Source organism: Xiphias gladius, chromosome 11, assembly GCF_016859285.1.
Source record: "Xiphias gladius isolate SHS-SW01 ecotype Sanya breed wild chromosome 11, ASM1685928v1, whole genome shotgun sequence".
Classification (NCBI taxonomy): domain Eukaryota; kingdom Metazoa; phylum Chordata; class Actinopteri; order Istiophoriformes; family Xiphiidae; genus Xiphias; species Xiphias gladius.
The window spans coordinates 18,576,334-18,600,286 of NC_053410.1; the positions used below are offsets into that span (position 1 = coordinate 18,576,334).

At 37.9% G+C, this 23,953-nt stretch overlaps 1 protein-coding gene across 4 annotated transcripts in view; it reads right to left on the reverse strand.

Moving 5' to 3' along the window:
• Positions 1-23,953, reverse strand: part of macrod2 (mono-ADP ribosylhydrolase 2) — a 393,753-nt gene that overhangs the window by 362,641 nt on the left and 7,159 nt on the right. The window lies entirely within an intron of this gene.

Genomic DNA, 23,953 nt, shown 5'->3' on the forward strand with positions numbered 1-23,953 from the left:
TGGCCAGACCCCATCTGGACTGACAGCAGCTTAGTTCCACAGAGTTCAGACCCTGTACCGCCCAAAAGAAAAACTTGCCCTACAATGTCACAGTCCATTGGAGACCTAAAATTTGGCTATTCACCCCTGCTAATGAAACCGGCTCCCTATCCACGCCACACCACCTCTGGCCCGCAACCAAAGCAGACAGCCGTGTTCATTACGAGGGAGTGGAAGCACCCCAATGTCAAGACCTGCCATGTGAAAAGACAGCTGAGGCTAGCTCTCAGAGATAGGGAGCCTGCTATTTTTCCTCAATTTCAGAGCTGTCTACAGCCTCAGGGACATAATAGCCATGTGTTTGATGTTATGTGCCACTTTTCTCTTCACAACTACATATAAAAGAAATGAAATAACATCAAATTCTGCCTGGCTCTTATTTATTCTCCCTGTATTTTTTAACATGAATATTGCAGTATAGATATACTGTATGTGTTCGGTCTATAGCCTGTGGTCTGTGACTTGGACCAGTTCTCTCTCGTAACACTGCATTGCTCATCGTGTCGGTAAACAAGGCATTTGAGCTCATGCAGCTTTTTTCCTCATTGTATGTCACTTTAGATAAGTGTAACAGCTAAATGTCCACAATGCAAATGCCCATTCTGCCACCCATCTACAATACATTACACTGATCCTCAGGGGTAAATGGTAGCCAAATAGGAAAGTCTGTCAGTTTTTACACACTGTCCATTTCCCAAGCTCTCCAGAGAACAAATTGGTCACATAATGACAGTTATCTGTTTAGCAGACATAGCTGGAATAAAGCAAACCGATCATATGGTTAGGCTAGAGAGTATAAAAGGATGTTCTGTTGACCTAAGTGTCAGATCAGGTTGGTAAATGGAAACCTGAATTGGCAGCTCTAGAAGGTGGGATACTGACTCTGGTCAAATGGCTCATTGATTATTTGATTTTAGGACTCTTCTGTGATTAGTTGATAAGCAGAGTGGATATTATGTAAACAATCTGTGTGAGCTTGGCTGATTGACTAGAAGGCATGGATTCATCAGATTAGGTCAGTGGTTGAGAACAAGAATGAAAAAAAGGGCTCATTTTGATTTTAGCATGAGCCACTAGTTGATGATCTCAGGGATTTCATATAAAATAATTTTAACATTTTGGTAAGTTATGTAAAAAATCATGAGGCTGAAACTGCGACTTAGAATTAGTGCAATAAAAACAATATATCTGAAAGGAGCTCTAAGCAATTTGTAATTAGGTTGCCTGGGTGTTAGAAATCTCCTCTGTCCAGGCTTTCATTGCATGTTGACAGCCACAATACGAGTTGTAATAGCTAAGCATTCAGGGATCAAATGAATGCACCCCTCATGAAAACTTTATGAATACAGTCTGAGGGACTAAATATAAATATGCATATTCTGTAGAGGTAGTGCACATTGGAGTTACACAGATGCATCAGAGTACAATTATTGTTGGATAATATTTGCCTAATTTTTGCATATTATCCTGCTATTAACATGATTCTGTCATCTGAATTACTAAATTATCTAATGTCGATTTTAATTGGTGCAAGAAGATGAAAGTGCATTATTTAGTTGTTTAAAGAAAGATAGAGAAATGTGCTTGTCGATGTCAGGTAACCAGCACATCTTATCTTGATAATAGGTAGCTAATAGCATTTTGCTTGCTATAAACAGAGTGAGTTGCGTGTAAATGACATTTGCATTTGCATTTTCCCCCTTCAAATCCACTAGAACAGCAGTCAAATTCCTCACTATCAACATCAAAAGATTTTATATATCCACACATATTCTTCATAGACATGTGCGATAATAATCCAACTGAAATAATTTCATGTTAGCAGTACCCCAAGGGAAAATCCTTGTAAATATGTTATTTAATTGAAGTCTTGGTGGATACATTTACATGCACGGGAGAGTTTCCATAATATCTAGGAGGCTCGCATATGCCAACAATCAGGTCCTGTTTATAATAACCCAGTTAAGATCATATCCCAGTTGACAGAAGCCTGAATATAAGAGCTGGTTTATTATCTGGCATACTGAGGCATGTAAACACTGTCGCCCAATTACTGTTGTGTTTTATGATCACCGTAATTTGATTTCCATGGTAATATTTCATGGTAATATTCTGACAACTTTGTTAGCTTGTGTACAGGAATACTGTATGTTTGAAAGGAATCCTCACTAGCTATCCCAAACACTGTGACCAAGAAAATATAGCCACTAATGAAGGACATATGCTCTGCAAATTTCACCTAATATATTGTAGGAAACTCCAGCTGAAACATGCACATGTCCATTTTTTTGCTTTAAAAAAAGAGTGGGGGAGCTAAGCATTATACTGAAAATGCAAAACAGTTTCAAAGAGAAACATAATGGAGCAGTTTGTAATTTCTCCCTGCTGTTGAATTACTGGGGGGAGAAAAGAGGAAAATGAGTTATGGAGCATTAACCTCTTCATTCACAATTATCCCCCTTCCACTCTCTCTCTCCGTCTCTCTCTCAGTCTTGTATTACACACTACTTAATGGCACCAAACTGACCAATGCTCCCTGGAGTCACTCTCCGTTAGCCAAGAGCCTGACGGTATTTTTTCACAACACCCCTCTAAATCCTAAGAGAGGGGTAAAGAAGCACCTTGATGATATCACTGATATTAGTTTCAGAGAGTTCATCGCTCACCGTGTGAGGGGCAGGGGATGGAGGTTGGTGGGGAAAGGGCAACTGGGCTGATAAGAATCTCTTTGTTTCAGAGTGATGACCTGCACTGCCGGGTCAACATCCTGGGGAGCTAACTGTTGTGAGGCATTTTTCAACCTTGGAAAGGTGTTGAGACATTGAAGGGTGGTGCGGAGAGAGCTATTGAGTTACTGTGATGGGGTGCATATTTGCTTGATGGCCTGAGGCATTAGTAAGGCAGTAAGAGGCCCAGCAGCTCTAGTCTTTCTCCCACTGGTGCCTGGTCTGTATCACAGGCGTGTGACATCTGCCCTCTCACACCTGACTCTTAGACAACAGTTAAGGACTGATGTTGATCAAAATCTCAGTCTTCACACGAAAGACTACCACTGGCACTAGGAGAAAGATCCTGAATTGTACTGCCTGAAAAGGTGGGTTATTAATAATATCAATGGACTCTGAAAAAGAGAAAGAAAACAGCTAAATGTTAGAAAGTAGAGTTAAGCCCTGAAATGGAAATTTAGGATTATGACATTAGCCATTAGAAGACTACAATTTCATATGCATGCTTAGCATACAGTATCTGTATACGGCTTGCTGCTTGGTTACTACACATGCTGTAATGCAATACCATCAAAATGATTACTGATTATGCTTTTATTACACCACAATCCGATAACATAGGAATTATTAAGTCTCCACATTTTTGGCCATCCAGTCTTAGTAACTGTAATAAACCGTCTTTGCCAAAGTTGTTTCATGTGGGAAAGGGCATTGCAATTTCAAGGAAATGTTCTGCATATGTTCCATCTTCTCCTGTGATTGATTTTGTTCGGTCACTTGTATTCTCCCACCTGGAGTACTGCCCAGTTATTTGGTCAAGTGCTGCTGAGACACATCTACAAAAAAAAAAAAAAAAAAAAAAAACTTAAAATTGCACAGAACAGAGCAGCGAGATTAGCTCTTCATTGTTCTTTTCGTGCTAATGTGTGTGAGATGCATAAACGATTATCGTGGCTAACTCTGGAGGCTGAATTAAAATCTCACCTTCCGTTGTTCATGCAAAATGTTATTTTGGATAATACACCACAATTTTGTGAAAAATTACTATTTACAGATTTTTGTCATGGATACACTTCAGGTGAGCACTGATCATCTGGTGGTGCCAAGTCCACGAACAAAGTGTATGATGAGAACTGTGAGAGACTACGCTCCCCACACACATCAGTAAGGCCAAAAGCAGATTTTCTTTCAAAAAGTCACTGAATATCATAAAGATGTTATTTTGGTTGTTGCTGTTTCTGAATCTCTGATTATTTTTATTTTCCTCGTTTTTTTGTTTTTGTGACAATTGTGTTTTTGTTTTCATTGTAGGTTACTATTTTTTATTGTTTCATATGTAAAGTAATTTGCTTATTTCTCTTTTTTGGCTCATTTTATCTTTTTTGTTTTATTGACAGTGTGATTTTGAATATTACTTATTTATTTGTTGTTGTTTTTGTGTGGACCCCAGGAAGAAGGAAAGAATAAAAGTCACCTAACTAGCTGCCTAGACTCCTAGCAGCCAACTAATTGAGAAAGCTGATGTATGCTGTTACCTTCCAAGGAAGCCCTTTTGTTCTACCTGCTTGCTAAATCCTTTGTGTCCACCTTTGTCCAGTCAATGCTAATTCAGCATTTCTCAGGCTATGAGCTCCTGATGACTTTGCAGTGGTAAGGAGAAAAATGTAGGGAAATTTGATTTGGCTGGTATCTTGTGGCATGTATCCTTTAACCTTTGGATACTTCCTGCATTGTTTCTAAAACAGACAGGATCATATGGGAGGTTAAATCTCCATAGTAAATTATGAAAAGATGCTTTAAGATTCTTATTTTTCATATTCAGTTCCATACCACTATCTTGAATAACTTAAGTAAAATTAAATTTTGTTTTTCACATTTTATTCATTGGTGTAACTGGTATATAATGTTCTTTTTTAAACACCCTGTCTTAAGAAGCAGCTAGGCATAAAAGAATTTCATTAGTTTGGATTGACAGAGCTCTTCAGAGTTTTATCCCAAGGTTTAATGCAGTTTCAGTTTTTTCACCCTGACAAGAAAACAGCTCAGGGACAAAATCTGCATATTTGGCACACAAATAGTGAAATTAAAAGATTTCAATTACTGACACAAACCCAGGAATTTAGTCTAAAAAAAACTTTTATTAACGTCACCCTTTAAAAAACCAAACGCTGCTTGCACACTCATATTGTTATTCATCACTAGTAAATGCAAAGTCAAGCGGAATGACTGGGTTGATAAATACAATATAAACAGAAAGATGTCAAGGCTTCTCATCATTAACACGTAAACAGCACATGAAACAAGCATAACATTAAAAGTCCTGTGGGGAATGGAGCAGTTAGTAGACACCAGTAGGTATTTACTTGATCTTTTTACAGTAGTGCTCTCACTTTAATTGCTGTCTGAATGATAAAGCACCGGAATATTCCTCGTGCTCTCTGATCAATCTGACATATTGGCTAATGAAATAAAAGCTTCAACGTTCTCTCAAGCTTTGTTGCCATCTCCTTTTGGGACATAAAAGAAAGTTGGTGAAATGTGCAATGATAAACACCCATAAAGCCCTGTCTGATTTTAGTGAGAGGCCATTATGGTACCATCCTGAGAGATGCTTTCTCTCTCTGACAGTTAGTGAGATTCTTCTCATCTATAAAACATGCAGGTTATGTTGAGCGGTAGCTGTAAACTGCCAGTTTGCTCATTTAGTAACGTCTGGGGAGTGTAGCTATCAGGTATTCATCTTCTGCCTCCTGGCCTCTCGCTGTGGCTCTTACTGGGAGGACACTGCCTCACAGTCATAAATGTAAAAATGAATGGTTAACACCTCCTGTAGCTCCACCAATACTCCAACAAATTGTTTTATTAGCACTGCCACCACTGAAATTGCTTAATACTGAATGCTTTTTGCTTCCCATGCTCTGGAAGGTGAAATAATTATGTCACATTTGTCAAAAAACTGTCAGATTTGCCAGTTCACTGCAGTCTCTTGAAGGACAAGTCTGTATATTAAATTATTCAGAGCTGAAAGCTGGTTATACAGTGAGATGGTGAATTTGGTACTAAAAAGACTGGGGAAAACCACAAAATCCTCCATTTGTACTATCCAATCTCCATTTGTAACATCCAATGTTTTTTTAGTTCAGCTAATTGTTAATGAATTGAAACCTAGCTTTTTCTCTTTTCCGGAGGTCTGCTTCACGTACTGTGCCCACGGGACACACAGCCATAGACCCAGAAAACTTTGCTAATTGAAAAAGTACACAGCGCCAAATATACAGTCATCTATCCTGCCTTTGTGCAATAACAATGCAATCAAAGGATAAGTGCACGGAAGAATATGTTTACCGCTAATTGCAATTGAGTGCACTTACCTTATGAAGCCCAGACCTGACCCTGATGTTTGCCTACGCACACAATATTGTGTGGGCATATTTCAATGTGTGCTTCTTGGAATGGGTAACTATTGGTGTAAGATGCCAGCATATTCCTTTGTTCTGATTTTTAACATTACTTTTAACCAACAAAGCTGTTTTTACAAATGCTTTGCCGTGGGAAAGGAAAGGACTTGAATGAAACACACAGCCAAAGAATGCAGGCAGGAGTAGTGCATTGTCCCATGCACCATTTGACAGTGTAAAGCACAGGCTTGTTGTCTTTTATGATGATTAATTTTCAAGCACACAGGTTTTCAAGACCTCTCCATCAATTCTCTGGTTTAAGGCGCTCGGGAATGAGTCTGAAAAACAAGGTGTTCACATGTATCTTGGCCCTCATCACACCTAACACCCTACTTTGAAAGAAGAGCATGTCTCAGACAAGGACAAGGATCTTAGTAGATTCTACACAGAGGAGAGGAGCAAACACAGGTTTGACAGATGGGGTAAAAGTGAAAACAAAATTCCATCTAGGCTACTAGTATGCGTAACACTGATTTACCTCTTAAAACATTCCTCTTTCCTTTAATAAAGAAAACAAAAGGGAAATATACACCCCAGTAGTTTAGCTGAAACGTTTGAGAAAGTTTTGATGAGAAACATTTAATTGAAAATTACCAAACATTATAACACTATCACCAAAGTTAGCAACTATCAAAATTCCGTAGGATTTCAACCATCATCATGGGAGCCTCCAAGAAAAGCAGGATAAAAGATGGAGAACGGGTTTCAGTCCAACAACAGCACTACTGTACTCAGCAGATCAACATCAGATGACTTCTTTCATCATTGCTCATTCCATGACTGCCTGAGGTTCCATAGCTCTGGGTCAAATAAAAGCATATGGACTAATGTTGACAGCGTTGTAGCATGCAAGGCACAAACAAATGTCGGTCTGACCTTAACTGACAAAAAAAAAAAAAAAAAAAAAAAGAATAAATGAGGGATATCAACTGAAACTGGACCGAGCTACAGCTTGTTTTAAATTGTATACAAAATAAGTGCCTTCACAATTCAGGAGTAATTGAGTTGATAGAGGCTTTAACAAGATGAGGAATGTTGTCAGTATTGTCAATGGTGGTGTCTCAAGTTTTGAAGAAATGTTGACATACCATAGCAGACGGTTGTGATTGAGACACCAGCTGGTGTTTAGAGTGAAGGCCTAAACCTAGTTTACCATAATGAAGCACTCAGAGGGAGGCAATGCACTCCTCGTGCTATGCTGCTTTATTTGGCTTCTTAGCACTTCCAAACCTGAAACATAGGCACATGTTTTTTGGGACAAACACAAGATCTCCCTGGTCGCCACAACAAAGTGTGACTGGGTGTGTTTGGACAGCTTGAAAAAGTTACAGTAAAAAATGATTGACAATTTGATGCCAACTCACACATATCTAACAAAACAGCACAAAAAAAAAATCTCCTTTTTGGGGTGCCAAATAGTCTGATGATGAGTAAATAGAATTTTTCCCCCTCTCTGTTGGGCATGGTTTATTTTTTTGTTTATATCTTGCTTCTTCCAGGGAGAAGGTCTGTTCCAAGACAGTTAGAATACAAAACCTATTTACTTACTTATAATGGATAGCAGCAGGCATTACAGTAACTGCTCCAAAATGATGGTGCCCTGCTCCTCTCTGACCTTAATGACCGCATCCCGCAACTCTAACTTACAATCACAATTTGAATCCAGGCTGTGCTGACTTGCCCAAAAAGGGATGCTGGACTTTACTCAGTGTTTTGAATCACATCAATCTTCTGCCAGGTGACCATTTCCACTTACGTCTCAACTCTGACTGTTGTATTTCACCACTTCAGGTCTATTTCATCACAAACAGAGTTTAAGGCACCCAATGCCAAGCCTCTCATTTGGGGGGTGGCCCACAAGTCAGTCAAACCTAGCTTCTGACGGGAATTTTTTTTTAAGAATTTACAATATCAGCAAAATGCTTAAAAGTTGTAGCATCCCAGGACATGAAACCCAGAAATTTGAATTTTTATACTGGAAAATCGAGTAACAGTATCTCACAGAAGAGTCTATAGAACTATCAGCTGCCTCAGGCAAACTGTGGATAGCATATGAACAGGTAAAAGTTATGATTTAATACTGGTAAAAATAAGTGGTGTTTGTTTTTAAGTTATATATTAATCTCATCTCTGTTTCCCTTATACTGTTAGTCTCCTCTATTTGGAAGTTAAAGGTCCCATATTTTGAAAATGGGTTCCAATTGTGTTTTACCTGTGTTTTTACACTCAGAGGTGTAAAATAAAAGCTGTGAAAATATGAAGTCGCTTACAACTGCCATTCCTCTAGCTCCCACATAACAAGATGCCGTATAAACAAACTTGTTTTGGTAAATGTAAGTTAAGTACAGAAAGTTTTGTTGACAGTTGTGTTGAAGAGCAAGGAATCGCCATTTTGGCACTATTGGTCATTTTAGGTACCACCAGTGTTTTAGCTGCGGTATGCAGGCCAACGGGAGTTGATCTCTGCTTAGCCAATCAGAGCATTTGCACATAAATAATGGCCGGTTACATCCACCTAGCAGCAAAATATGACCATGTGTGGCTGGGATAGAGGGAGGCCCTCAGAAAAGTGAGGTACAAATCAAATCAACACTTTTTTTTTGTTGACACAATCACAGAAGTGTTTAATAAACACACATATACTGTATAGATATAAGTATAAGTCTTAAAATATGAGACCTTTAAGTTTAATCTGCCTCTTTGCTTACAATTCATCGTGTATGTGTCTTTCAGAGTCAGTGTGGATTGATACATGTCACAGAAATAGAAGCACATATGAAAAGAGATTAACCGAAATCTACGACATGGCTACTTTATTGTATCATAGGCATTTTGACCTCGCTTCATTTTAGATTCCCTTTCAATGTGTCCTGCCCACAAGTAATCAAAAATTTCATACTTAGGCTGGACAAAGCATCACGCAGGATAAAATCATCAATGAAAATACTGCTTGACCTTCTGCGTCTTCTTCCATCTTGCTGGTCTGCTCTGACATGCCTCTTCATTAATTTCAGGAGCACAGGCAGCATTAATTGGACAAAAGTTAATTGAGTTGTCTTCTGAATGGAAATCACTGTGTGATGCTGTTTTTAGGATTTCACTCTGTTAACATATTATTGTTCCCGTGTAACATAAAACACTTACAAAATCAATTTTGAAAGGTTACTATGTCCACATAGCCCTTCCGATTCTGCAGTGAAATTAAATATTGAGTGATTTATCTGGTCACCTATTTTAGACATTGTATCCTGAAGGCCACAAAGCTGAGTTAGGAAATGCTGGGGTATATACACAGAGTTACTACACTATTTTATTAGGTACTTCTAAACAATGTAACACAGTCCTATACAATAGGCGTGCAATAAAACCTTTGTGAAACTCAATGGTCAGTTGTTGACAATGTGTCAGAGAGGTGCTGATTTAACTCTATGGCTGTTTTTTTCCCCAACCGTATAGTTTGTGGTACTGTTGCATTGCATTATATTGAGAAGTTTTTCTAGTGTTTTAACCATTTACATGGATTAGTGAACATGATATTAAAATGCACCTCAATATAATTCAATAAAATACAAAAAATTCTGCCAAATTAGCGCTACTGCAGTGCTATTCTGCTGGACATATTAAGATTGTAAACTGGAAACTTAGTGCTTGAGCATTGTGCTACACAACTGGCCAATATAACTACAGTAGGAAGCAGCTCTTGAAATGTGATGACTCCATTACTTCAGTAACCTTTATAATGATTTATGGCACTATGATTTTCTAAGTAGCACACATTGATATTATCTTCTGTTTTGCAGAGCCTTACAGTATGTGACATGTTGTTCTCTTCGTGAACAAAGGGATCAACTCGAGACGGATAAAGGAAGAGAGGGAGCGGAGATGTCAGAGTAAGTAATTTGAAATATTCAAGCTCAAGGGGCAGTCAAGTTTGATATACCCTCCTAAATATGTTTACCTGCTCTGTAACTATGTGCAGTGCCTTGCATCAGATGGTAAGCTCTGAAAAGTTATTTTGCTAAACACAAGATAGGTAGAATGTTTTACCCTATGTTTTGTGTTATTTCAACTGTTATATTTCAATTTGCAATTCATGAGTAATTGAGAGAGCGCAGTGAGATGACAACTAGCAAGATCAATAGAGCCTACAGTCAGTAGTAAAATATATTTAAAAGTGAGGTGAAGTAATTGCTTTTTGCTATGATTACATGGAACTGTACTCCAAGGGTTATGACATACTCTCCCTGTGATAAGTTGTTTTTGTAGTCTTAGTGGAATTATATTTTGGTGTAGTGTGGATTGTGAATGTAGTAATGACTAAGTGTATGACTAATTAAATGCCCATGTCCGAACCTACAGCTATACATGTGGAAAGAGCTGAGTGCCAGCAATAACGTCGTCAATAATACCTTATTGTACTTATCTTGCATTAAAAAAATGAGGCTGTTGGTGTTAAATGTATTCAAAAACTATAGCCATTCAAACAGTTAGACACTGAATTCAATGTTTTGTAATGCATTCCATCCTTTTATGCAGGAGCCCATATGTCACCCTCTCAACCCTGCAACTCCCTTGAGCTACAGTTATCTACAATAGACATACGCAGTGAAGTCACACTTGAAACAGCAGAGACAAACAAGGAAGCTCATTAGAGCAGAGATCCAACAAAAATGTTTACTGAAGAGGCAATAGCCTATATCATGAAGTTAAATGTTAAAATAATAACATTGCTTTGTCATTTTCTGTTTAGGCTTGACAACAAGGCATTTTAGCCATGACTCAGAGAATATAATTAAGGTAGGGAAGACAAGGAAAAAGGGAGAGGCTTAACATGCATATATATATATATATATATATATATATATATATATATATATATATATATATATATATATATATATATTCTACTGTGTAGAATTTATATATAATATATAAATTAATTAATAAATAAATAAATAAAGCCTTTGGACATACATACAGTATGAAGCTGACTTGTTCCATTCCATCTTTTCCACCCCTCATTAAAGACACACACTCATGATAAACGCATCTACTGTATATCAACTGTAATGTGATGTGTGGCATCAACAACACAGGACAACCCCTGATGGACTGTGGTGGCTGGAGGATGGCCATGTGGTGCCTGATTATCCAGGGAACATGGGAAATTAAATCTCCTGAGAGTACACAGTATTCTCTTCTGAGTCTTCTGCCTGTTATAACTTCCTCCTATCTCTCTTCCTTTCTATTCTTTCCCTTCACCTGGCAGCTTTTCAAAGAATACCTATAAATATAAAGTGTCTTTGCACCCTGTCTTCATGTTTGTGTAAGGGGCACAACCCACAACAAAAAATAAATAAATAAATAAATAACTCTGATGACAACTCAAGATTTTCTCCTCTACTCTACTTTTGCCTCTTCCACATTCATCCACAGCAAATTATGTTGTCACAAAATCAATCTACACCTGCTCATGGCAGGAGAGGCAAGAAAAAGAGGATGGCAGATCACTGCCTTAATGCTCATATCAAAAAGGCAGGACTGTGTAGAATCTGCTTAAGAGCTGTCTATTTACAACAACCTGAGTTTCAGCCACTCAAGATATAATTAGCTTCACCATCATGCTGAAGCACAACATTATAATGCAGTAACCTAGATATAGCTTATAGTACAGGTAAATTTCATTGCTCTGCAGACAAGGTAATATGTCTAATTTTATCTGTGTATGAATCTATTTCTTGTTTTATGCATTTCGTGTCCTATCTATCTTCCTATCAATCTTTTACCCAGACTTTTGTTCTTCTCGTATATCAATTGATCGTTCTTTCCATAACTTAATGTAATACGTAATGTGCTGTTGTCGCCCTGGTGGGGTCTCCCCCGCAAAAGAGGTCCAGGTCATAAGAGTGCTTAAATAAATTGAATAAAGTCATTTAAGTATAATGGAGCATAACTGGAGCATTGGTGTTGTGCTGAGGGTGTCTCTAACCAGTGTCTACACACGCTAGACAAAAACCCCAATACCACCCACAGTATTGGGAAATCTGGTCCATCACAAAGACTGCGTAGGCTTCACCTTATTGGGAACCTTAATCTGCTTTGTTTGTGCATGGGTTTTAGGGGGGAGGGCACTAAGATTCTATTAAAGAGATTAAATTGTTTCCATAGCCAACTGAAGCATCAAAGGCCAACCAAATTGCAGCCCCTTACTTGAGTGGGTTTCACTAAAGTCACTTATTTGTCCATTTCATCATGCTAATGGCAGAAGCCATCATCCCATTATAGCTTCACAGCTGAGCAAGGTTAAACAAATGCAGTTTGTTTGAGGTCAGACAATCTCCAAGTCAGGTCTCAATGCTCTCCCCCTGTACATCGCAACAAATCATCAGCTTGTCTATAACTACTCTATATAAGCAACCCTCTGAACCCTGCTGCATTAACCACCTCTTCACTCACTGGAACTCAAGGCATAAGCATTCTCCTCTCAGTCTCCTTTTGTTCTCCACTCTTATCAAAAATCCTTGCTATGCAATAGTCTGTTGTTAAAATCCAATCTAACATCTTGGTCAACCTAAAATCAATCTGTTCATCTAGGGAGTTTGTAACACAGTATGACATGTCAAAAATCTGACTGAATTGTCTCAGTATGCAAGGCCTTGTTACCCTAATTACTGTCTTAAATGAACAACTGAAGAAATAAAAGCCTACAGTATGCAGTACCTTCCGTAATACAATTAACAGTGTTGAGATCATTTTTTCATAAATGAGCCCAAATGTGTTCTGGTTTTGGAAAATTAATGGAGTTCATTAGTACTCATTGTTTGCAGGGTAGTTACATCAAACACTGACTTGTAAGCTGTAAGACCTGTCAAAATAATAACTCCATCATGCCTAATAGAATCATATCTCCCAGACATTTCACATACAGCTTACCGTTCATCATAGCCAACAGAACCTTGCCTTGTTTCAATTACCATTTCGCTGAACCAACGTCTTGGTCTATAATGAGTCCACATTCCCTAAGCCCTACAGTAACCACACAATCACTTGTGTCAACAGAAGAGAAACGCATTTCATCAGGATGTCCAGTCAGTGCTTCATTACCATACATAAGGGCACCAACTGTTCAGACACGTAGACTCAGAGAGTACATTTGTCAGTCTGTACATCTGCCCAGAGCATCTTTATTATAACTGCACAATAGATAGAGCATGTTCAATTAGAATATCATCACAGGTCAGTTCATCACATTGAAATATTGCAACATACCAGATCTCTTACATCATAACATAACTGCGTGTTTCAGAGTTATGGTAGAGACAATACAAATTGCAGTGCCACAGCAAAAGTAAGATTACTGTTCTATTTCTGTAACTCATCATTTCTTATGAGGATCCACAGTACTTGCAGAAATTAAGATTAGATCAAAAATTGTTTAGTTCTTTAGTATACATATACATGTAGGTATAAAAACCACCAACTATCAGCATGTTTTACTTGGGACAGTCTAATTTCTATTAATGAGCATTCAGCAGTGTTCTTTAAGGTCAGGACCATTACAGTTAGGAGCCTTTTGTCACTGTCAACTAGCTGATTGTTTCCCAAAAAGCATTGAAACAAACTTTCTTCCCACATTTATTGTACTTTTGCAAGGTTTCAAAAGTTATGTTGTTTTGAATTTATACCTTCATTATTTCAATCTAGGAAAGGCTGCTGTTGTTATGAACCAGGTTCATTATAGAAGATGGAAAAGCTCTCTCTGATGGTACCTTAGGGTGATTTTCTAGGATAATGTGTATGTTTTCTGGTTCCGTACTGCTAGTGCTGCTATAAAACATTATTTGGGTGTAAAGCAGTCTAAAAATATTTGGTGTTTGTAAACTTCTACAGTACAATAGGCTTTGCATTTTAACAGATGATGGCTGTCTGGCAATATATTATGTCAAGCAACAGACACCTACAGTTTGTCCAGCTTTATGTCTGTTCTAAATTCCTATTATATATAGCCAATCTGTCAAATTTATAGACAGATTATAGCCTCAAAAAGATTACCTAATGTTTGAAATGTTTTAACACTATGTTTGGCAGAAAAGGCAGGTTATAAACTGTGATATGGAGATAAAGTAAATTTTAAAAAATACAAATACAAATATTACTATTAAAATAATTATGATTTCTCTCCATCTAAATATTTTTAATAGTTATTGATTATTCATGCACAGCTAACCTACAAGAAAATCAATTTCAATATACTTTTAGATATGCATAATTTTCAATATATATTATAAGGGATAAAAAGGACAATATATATAAAGGATATTTTCTGAGGAAAAGGTATAACTTGTTTCTCACTAAATTTTTCAAAAACAATTACCCTGTAAGATTAGGATAGTAAGTAAAATACCTACTGCAAAATTTAAATTCAATTTAATTTCAATTTCAATATACTTTTAGATATGCATAATTTTCAATATATATTATAAAGGGATAAAAAGGACAATATATATAAAGGATATTTTCTGAGGAAAAGGTATAACTTGTTTCTCACTAAATTTTTCAAAAACAATTACCGTGTAAGATTAGGATAGTAAGTAAAATACCTACTGCAAAATTTAAAAATAAATAAATAAATAAATAAATAAATAACCATACACACAAGAATATATTTCTGAAAACTTATCACTAAAAAAAAAATCTTTTCAGTGATGGCGGCACTAGTGGCAGTAGTAGTAGCGGTGATGAAAAGGGGTCAATTTACCATTTTCCTGATTCTGGAAATGACGTTTTAGTGAACATATGCAGCTGTTTGTTGTTGTATGACAACCATAAAAGTAGGAATTGATATGAGTCAGTGTGATATAAGATACAGGTGACAGATGATAACCTACACTCTATCTATTTGCATCCATAATTACTATGTGATTAACTATGTTTTACAGTTTAAATAACAAAATTGCCTGTAACACAAAAGATGATTCTTTCAATGAACACTAAACTGTTAAAGCTACTTAAAATCTAAAAAACACCGGAAGAAAAGATGCACTGTTGCTAACTGAACGTTTTGTTTAATTTAGATTTATAAAACACTTGAATCTTGGATTTCAGAAAATAAACACTAATATGGCATGATTCTTTCCGGTTAACCACATCAACTTAAGGCTTTTGAGCATCATGATTGTTGGTACATATACTGCCAAAACGTTAACTACATGCTTGAGTACTTCCAGCTAACGCTCTTCAAAATTCTTTGAGAGAAATATTTTGTAGTTTAGAAGTGAAATGGCATCTCCTCTTAGTGTTTATTCCCTAATTGCTTAGTTAGAAGCAAACCTTCGACTTAGAAAGACTTATGAATAAGCTTCTGGAAATATAACAGCATCATATTCCTTTGAGAATTACTCTTAAATAAAACTTTTAAAACTAGGAGAGAAACATTAGTTATTTCAAAATGCATTCAAAGCGGCCAGTTGCGAGCTAGTTTTATGAACATGGCCCCTGGTTCCGCAGCTTTGAGACAAACTTGAACATGTTCACCAATATTGAATGAACTGCCCTGGGTTATAGGAATTGTATTCTCATTTAAAGCTACTCAGCAAACATCACAGTCTTTCATTTCAGTTGCTTAGGGGCCTTCATACATGGAGTGACTTTCCTGTTTAGCAAACAGAAAAATTGTGGGGTTGAAGCAATTTCATATCTCCATAAAGCACTGATGTTCCAGGTGAATTTTTGACAGAGACTTAGTCACAGTAATGCTGCAATGTATTTTTTTTTTTTTCTGCTACAACACAACTACACATTCCAGAAGTATGAATTCATTTAACCACTGCATCCCCTCTGAAGAAATGGGTACTATGAAGCTAAAGCATAAAATTATCAAATGGAGAGCCTGGTGAAAGAAATTTACATCCCTCAAAGAAAATGCCCTCGCCAAAATGTGTGTGTGTGCTTCCATTCCTTTACTTTCTTGTATCATTATGTTACTCATTACCTGCATCATTACCATTACCTAGCCGTTATACATAGGAAGCCATTATAGAAAACCTTGCCACTGCAGGCCCTTAACAGAGCAGCTCATCAGTATTTCTGCTAAGGTTCACACTTTTCTAGGCTCTCGGTGTACAGGGCTTGCATTTGTTTGTTTCTGCAAAAGTTTACAGTATTTGGAGGACTAGAGATAAATGGAGACAATTTGAAACTGAAATGAGGGAACTGAAGTAAACATTGGGGCAACACAAGCAGGGCAAATGAACTGGTCTCCAAAGTGGGGTATTGTGAGACCAGTGAATCGCCTGCCGACGACCATGCAGAGCACACGGCCTAGGGATTATGCAGAAACACAGTCAGCCGTCAGGGGTTGATTTCTCCAACCCTCTCCTTTCACCCGTACTTCACTCCCCACATTCTCTTGCAGATAAAAGAACTCATTCCCTCTTTTGTGCATACAACTACACAACTGCACACTTGCTATATCTCAACATCTCCAGCTATACAAGAAGCACACAGCCACACTCTCACTTCTTCTATGCTAATAATACTGTAACATCTGAAACCTTGAGCTCCAAAATCAGCAACTCTGTTTTGTTTTGTTTTTAAACGGTTTCATTTTGTTCCAAAATCATCACATTATTGGACATTTTTCTAGGCTACTGGAGAGGCAGGTACTGAAAATCTATAAGATGCCTAGGAGTTTCCAGTTGTCACCTCAAATAGTTATATAGAAATATCTTTGAAGTGTAAGCAGATAAAAGGGGGTTTATCCATCTGAAATGTTGAACCAGCTCAGTCATCCCAATACTCAAACTTACTCCGCTATCAGAGACGTCAGTGATACTTAGGTGGAGCCACAGTGACCCCTACAGGTCAATAGATACATAAGCTTTATGAGCACTGAATCCATCTGGTAGCCTGCGTGCTATGTTACCTGTTAAATGAAAGCTGCCTGCTTTATACTGCTACAAAACATTTTATTCATCTGCTTGAGAGGATCGTACCCCTTACCACACACACATACAACATGCACAAGCAAGCCTTCTCATACTGTATGTGTAGGGGTAGGACATGATTCATTTTGCAACCACAATCCCACTCAAAAACCAATATGTTGTTTTGTCTTTCTAAAAAAAAAAAAAAAGACTTTTTTTGGGTTATGACTTACCTTAAACAACTAAAATACCTGTGAGGGTAAATCTTCTATAAATAAAAATAATTATTATATTTGTTTTTAACTACTTATTTTCCTTTCCATATTCTATAAACGACCTCTACAGTTATGTGGGACAAAGGAAGAGATAAGCAGAAGGTGGTGAGAGACTCTTTCCCAATGTTCCCATCTGAATACCCTCTCAATTACTCACAGGCCTGATGGATGGGATCTGGCGTGTGTGCAGCATAAGGAAGGTTGTTTTGAAATGTTTGGTTCAGGACTGGGGGGGGTGAAACAGAGGTGAGAGGAAGGGGGCAGGAAGAAAAACAGGGATGCAAACAGCGACACTCTGACCTTGAGAACAATAACTTACGATTTTTTCAACCAGGGAGACAAGTGAGGACCAGACCTGAATGACAGCCTCTTCATAAACAATGGCAACTGTCTCCAAAGACACAGTCATGGCCTAAACACCGCTTTGTGTGTGTGTGTGTGTGTGTGTGTGTGTGTGTGTGTGTGTGTGTGTGTGTGTATATATGGTGTTTATGTTTTCAAGTGTGAGTGTTGGAGAGAGAGTGAGGGTGTCAGCTGGGTCACAAAATGTGTGACTGTGAGGGAAGGGGGGGCTCATTCTCCCAAATACTACAGTCGTAGACCATTAGCAGTCCAAGCAATCTGGGACATTTTTTCAAAGTCTATTTGGTCATGTTGGTACTACATAGACCAAGGAGATTAGGTGAATAACTTTGACGCTGACCAAACACTGAGACAGGCTGCAAGGCTGCTCACAATCTGGACACTGGGAGTGGAGAAATTGAGCCGAAATCAGAAGGGGAAGCTCTCCAGCTGGTTTGTCACCTCAGTTCAGATTTACACCCTGAAGGCAGGGAAAACTCTGTCTTTGTGCTGTATCTCTCTCAGAGCTGATACGATTAACTGGACCTTTTAGTGCAGGACCCAATGCAACCCACTCACTGGAGTCATTTCACTGTTCAACAGAGCAGCAAGTTCTCTCAGCCAGGGGCATTGATTTTCATTCTTGGTGTGACAGTGCAACAATCACAAGTTTGCTCAAGAAGTTACCAGTCCTATGTCATGGTTTCTAATGTACGCTGTGTGTGTGTATGTATATCAGTGTCAGTGCATACTTGCATGTATGCACAACTGGCAGCATAGTCAAAGGGAGTGAGAGACCCTGAATTGCAGTCATATTGCTTGGAGCATGGCTGCATCGCTAAGGGAGGTTGTGGAATCTGCAGAGAGACAGACAGACCCATTGAGCCAGACTCACCAGGGGCTGAGTGTGTTGTGCAGCACCTCCACGACCTGACAGAAAATCTAATGAAGAGTCTATGCTGACAAGATCCCCAAACAGTAGTAGGCAAAAACAAAAGCCATAGGCTTTATCAATCACTAAGGGAAATTAGAAAGTAAAAAGTAAATTGTAAATTTGACACCATTCCTTGGTATGTCATGCCACAGTCTGGTATTAGCCAGTATGGGCTTATTGGTGAGACAACTTATTCAGTAATAATTTTAAAATGTCCCCGTTTCTTAAAAGTAATGTCCCTACATTATTTTCAACAGATGCCCTTAAACAAGAATATGGACAGCAAATCAATTTCACAAGAGAGTATTGACTTTCACAAAGTAGAAAAGGAGAATATGTTGTCATATATTACAACTAGACCTTTAAAAGCACCCTGAAGTTGGGAAGAGTGACAATGAAAAATCTGTCTTTTTAGAGTCTGTCTATAGACCAAAGGCTCAGCAAGAAAAATCAAAATGCCACATCTACTTTTCATTCTGGAAAGCCTTCTGCTTTGCAGGCTAAAATATTACTAAAGCACTCAGAGAGTCATTCCCTTATAAATAAGGCAGTGCTCTCCATTAAGGCCTGGGACTCAGAGAACCACATAATATTCTCTGGACATTACACACCACTATCCTGCACTGTTGCTGTGCTGCCACAACTACTGAGGTTTTCAATAAAAGGGTACAGATTAACCAGAACCACCTCATACTTCCCTCACACCATAACAAAAGTAACCCTCAGCTTGTACTGTTGTTTTTTATAACTCATGAGTAATGTTATTATTTTTCCATTTTTTCTTCTTATTTAAATTTTATCTCAAACAACGTAATAACAAATTCCATGTCATGTTCTGGTTTCATTTACACAAATAATTAAACACACTGAAAAGAAGATAGAAACCAATTTTGTTTTCTTTAACACTCACCTGGCATAACACATGGGAAAGCTTCAGTCCATGAAATGCCTAATAAATTGGTCAGGATTTAATTTTGAATTTTATGATGATGGACATTATCCATAACACATTAAAAAAAATTTTTTTTAAAAACAGTTCTGCCTTTACATGCTACCTTGTTCTGAACACAAAACAACACTGTATTCTAATCAGTATTGACTACGCCAGGGCATGTAGCCTTCTGTCCCGTACATTATGCATGAATGACCATGAAGGTAAAAAATGCTGCCTGTGTGCCGGGCAACCCCATAGCCAAACACTGTTTGAATAGACTGCATATCAAAAAATTAAAAAAAGTCAGTCTCTACTGGATCATGGTATTCTGCCCTCTGAGGGTCACCAAACGCATCAAACCTGTGATGACTGCAGCACAAGTGACTCCATTCAACTGAATACCAATTGCCTTTCTCACACTCATCTCAACCCCTTCAGGTTCTTTATAGTGTTCATCACCAGATTCCCTGTGCACACTAAATTGGCTCCTGTAAAAAATGATCTAATACAGAAAGATGGGAAAGGTTTACAGCGGGTAATGGATTAGGAGTCAACCCCTCTGCATAATTACCACAGTCATCATGATAAGAGAAGTCCTCTCCACTTCTCACTGCTATCTTTATGACCTCATTCTGATCTAAGAGGGATGGTGACACTCGTATGAACTCCAGGCACAAAGTCAAAGTGAAAAATGGAAGACATTATCTTGTGTTTGCCATGTAAAAGCAACAGTAATGACATGCATTAAATTTAAAAGCCAGTTTTAATGTCCTTTCAACCTTTAGTGAACCCTGCAATTTTCTATAAAACATGTCTTGATTAACGGTGATAGTCTGCTCTTTCCATCCATCATTGTCCGGTACCAATCCAAAGATATATGCCAAAGACATGGGATACTAGAGTCAATGAATTTGCAATCAGGTAAATTGCTGGGTATTTGTCAAAATTACAGAACACAGCATCGTCACTTGCATACTGAACATACTACAGCTATTATACGAAAGAGAAAAATGCACCCTATGCAACAAACTGGGCAGAAAGTCTTCCATACTTCTGGAATCAATACCTAGGACAGAAGAGTTGCTTGTTTACTGTTGCTTTCATCCTTTAAAAACAGTAGGCAGACATGGAGCATGAGCGTGGTGGGTCTAACATTTTATGCAGAGAAGTGGCAGACCAATGCGAGCTCCTTCTAAACAGCAGGCTGAGTTAGACCATCTGCTTGGGCTAGATGCTGCAGCCCAAGCCACATACTCATGATGCAGTTTACCAATTGTCACCACAGCCCCTCCTGTCCTGCTCTCTCCAGGCTCTCACCCAGGTGACAGTTTGAGCACCTCCTGTCCAACCTTCGGCCATACAGAATTGAGGAAGAATTAAAAACTCAATGAGCCTAATAATTAAACTTTAATGGAGGACATAAAGCAACTTGACACCCTCTAAAAGCTAAAGGAAGTCACCACAAGAACAGCACCAAGCTGGCCCATGTTCCCTAAAATTAAAGACATTTCTCCTTTGCAACCCACATACTGCTGCTGTCATGACAAAACCTCGTTGCACACATTTTCAATGTGCCTTTGTCTTATGAAATATATTCCAAATGTTATGTGAAAAACAAAAAAAATAATAAACACGTCAGCTGCAAACAAGCAGAAACACTGCAGCTTTTCTTATTTCCTGAAGAGGTGACATTTTGGAGTCAATGTGCATTCCAATGAGCTACAGTTGCATTTGGAAAACAATGCTAGTGCAGTCCTAAAGATAAGAAAACAACAATTAAGCTGTGTCATAATTTCATCATCACAAAATTTTCAATATTCTGTCTCACATTACAGAATCACTATTTATTATTAGGATGAATTACGTAGTTCAAGTGGCGGACCAAACAGTCCAAACTCTGCAGCACAGGATTGTACCAGTAACCTGCTCCTGTGGTTGTTCTTCAATTCATGTCCACTGAACAAACAAAAGGATACAATAAGTAGTCTAGATATGTACAGAGTGGACGACAGTCCTTCAAAGTTTCCATTCATTTTACACACTAACCTTCACATTTACCTACGATATGCATAACTGGTATCCCTGCACTTCATGTTTGACTCATGAGAAAAAGACATTCTGAAAGTTTATTAAGCTTAAGACTAATACTCTCACAGTCCACAAAAAGTCCCACACTTCATACACAGCAGTCTCCTGTTGCCAAGAATAAATGAAAAACAGCATGAGAAAATGGAAGTACTGCAGGCTAGAGATTGGAAGTAGTGAATAGATGAAAGGAAAGAAGTTGAGCAAACTATCCAAAGATCTTATCAATGCCCATTGCCCAACATCCGCCATGTTTGTTCACATGCAGCTCAGAACTGTGTTACTCACTACAGTTTGGACAAGAGCCACTACAGTCATAGCATGTCCAGCCTATTTAACAAATAAATAATTTGTAACCACAATTCATATAACATAGTGCCATTCTGTAAAATCAAAGTCTTTTGTTACCAATGAAGTAAAAACAAAATGGCCTGGATCATCGTTAAAATTTACATTAATATCATACTACTGTTGTTTAACAGAGCTGTCACAGCACTGGACAACAAAGTTCACCACTATATGTTCTTATCAGTCCAACAACAAAGACAACTAGCCTTGCAGTGTGAATAGAGTAGCAGTGAGCCAACTGCTGAGACCTTCTGAAAATTATAAAAGGCTTCAGCAGTTCTTTCAACCTTTTAGACCCTCTGACAGCCTGCTAAACAGAACAAATTGCCTCCTGCCTAATATGTAGCTCAATCAGAGCCTGGACATCTGGCAGAATTGACTGCTGAAGTAAACTGCCTGCATTTACTACAATAGTATTCAACAGTTTAAGCAAAAACCTGCAATATTCCCTCCTGAACCTAATTTACATTCTCATATGACCTATTTCTCTAATCACTTAATAGAAACACTGCTTACCATACTCACTGCCTTAACCTTGATTTGTATAAAATGCTGACTTGGAAATGGACACGGAATTAATATATTTCTGCAATAAGATGGGGGAAAAGTGCAATCAAAGAGGGTTTCATGCTTGTCAGTCTATATCAAACAGGAATACATACTATAACACCAGTATGTGCTCTCACAGACTCTTTGTTATAAATAAAATACAAACAGTAACTTAGTCTCTATCTGTTTAGAGCATACATATATATTTAAATGGCACACAACGACACAATTCAGACATGTAGCAGCTATTACAAAACTCAGTAGAAACAACAAACTACTTAAATTGCAAAATAATCGCTATAAGTGCTCCATTTATAAAAGGTCAAAATGTTGACAAAGCAAGACAATTGCCATGACATTTAGGTGTTTGTCAGGTGTCTGTTAGGTGTACTAAACCCCATCTTTATCTTTTACATGATACTGGCAATGATTCAGAATGTCATGTCACCCTGTCCTCAGCAGGAGGGGTATTTACATAATAGATTAAATTCATTAGCCTTATCCAACAGAGCAGTCTGTTTTTCACATCTATTAATCTTGCATAAATTATAGAGCCTTAATTTCACACAAGATGCACACTGCTTAGTAGACTGTAATGTATGTGTGTGCGTGTGTGTTTTCAAACACTGCATGAGGAAGGAAACGTTGTGAGACACAACTGCAGAAAGCACAAGTATACCGTGTTAATATACTGCTAATATACAGCTCTGGTGTTGGATTGTCAACTCTATACAATAGCTGTAAAATGGTCCCAAGCATTAGCTGCAGAAGCAACAGGTAGAGCAATCTTTTAGCACCTCTGACTATGTGTGTAGGTTGAGAGCAGACTGCAGAAAATTACATAACAGTAGCACAAATCTCTGAAAAGGCATTTCTGCTAACCCTGTCTACATCCTCCCTTTTACTCACTATAACAGATCTTTGGAAAAGTTTTCCAAAACAGCAGCATTTGATATGTGACCACTAATCATTATACAGCACACACATTCCACATTGGTGGCAAATGAGATGAATAGAACTGTAAACCAAATCCAATTTAATTCAGTCATTACCCTTGTGTTTCACTGATACAAGTGACACACAAGGTTCATCCAAGAACTCCCAAAGGATAAAGGGCAGGTAGGAGAAAGAGCTGGAATTTCAAACACCTTTAAAAAGTGAAGTGAGAAAAATTCCAGAACAAAATATAAACATTTACTGGATTTCAGTCGACGGGAAGTCAGATCAACAAGAACACATGTAAAGTTTAATATTTATCTCAATCACGCTCATCCCCTTTGAAATGCCTCATGAACCAGCACTTTCTGATTCTTACCAATAGAGGGCAGCCAAGAACAA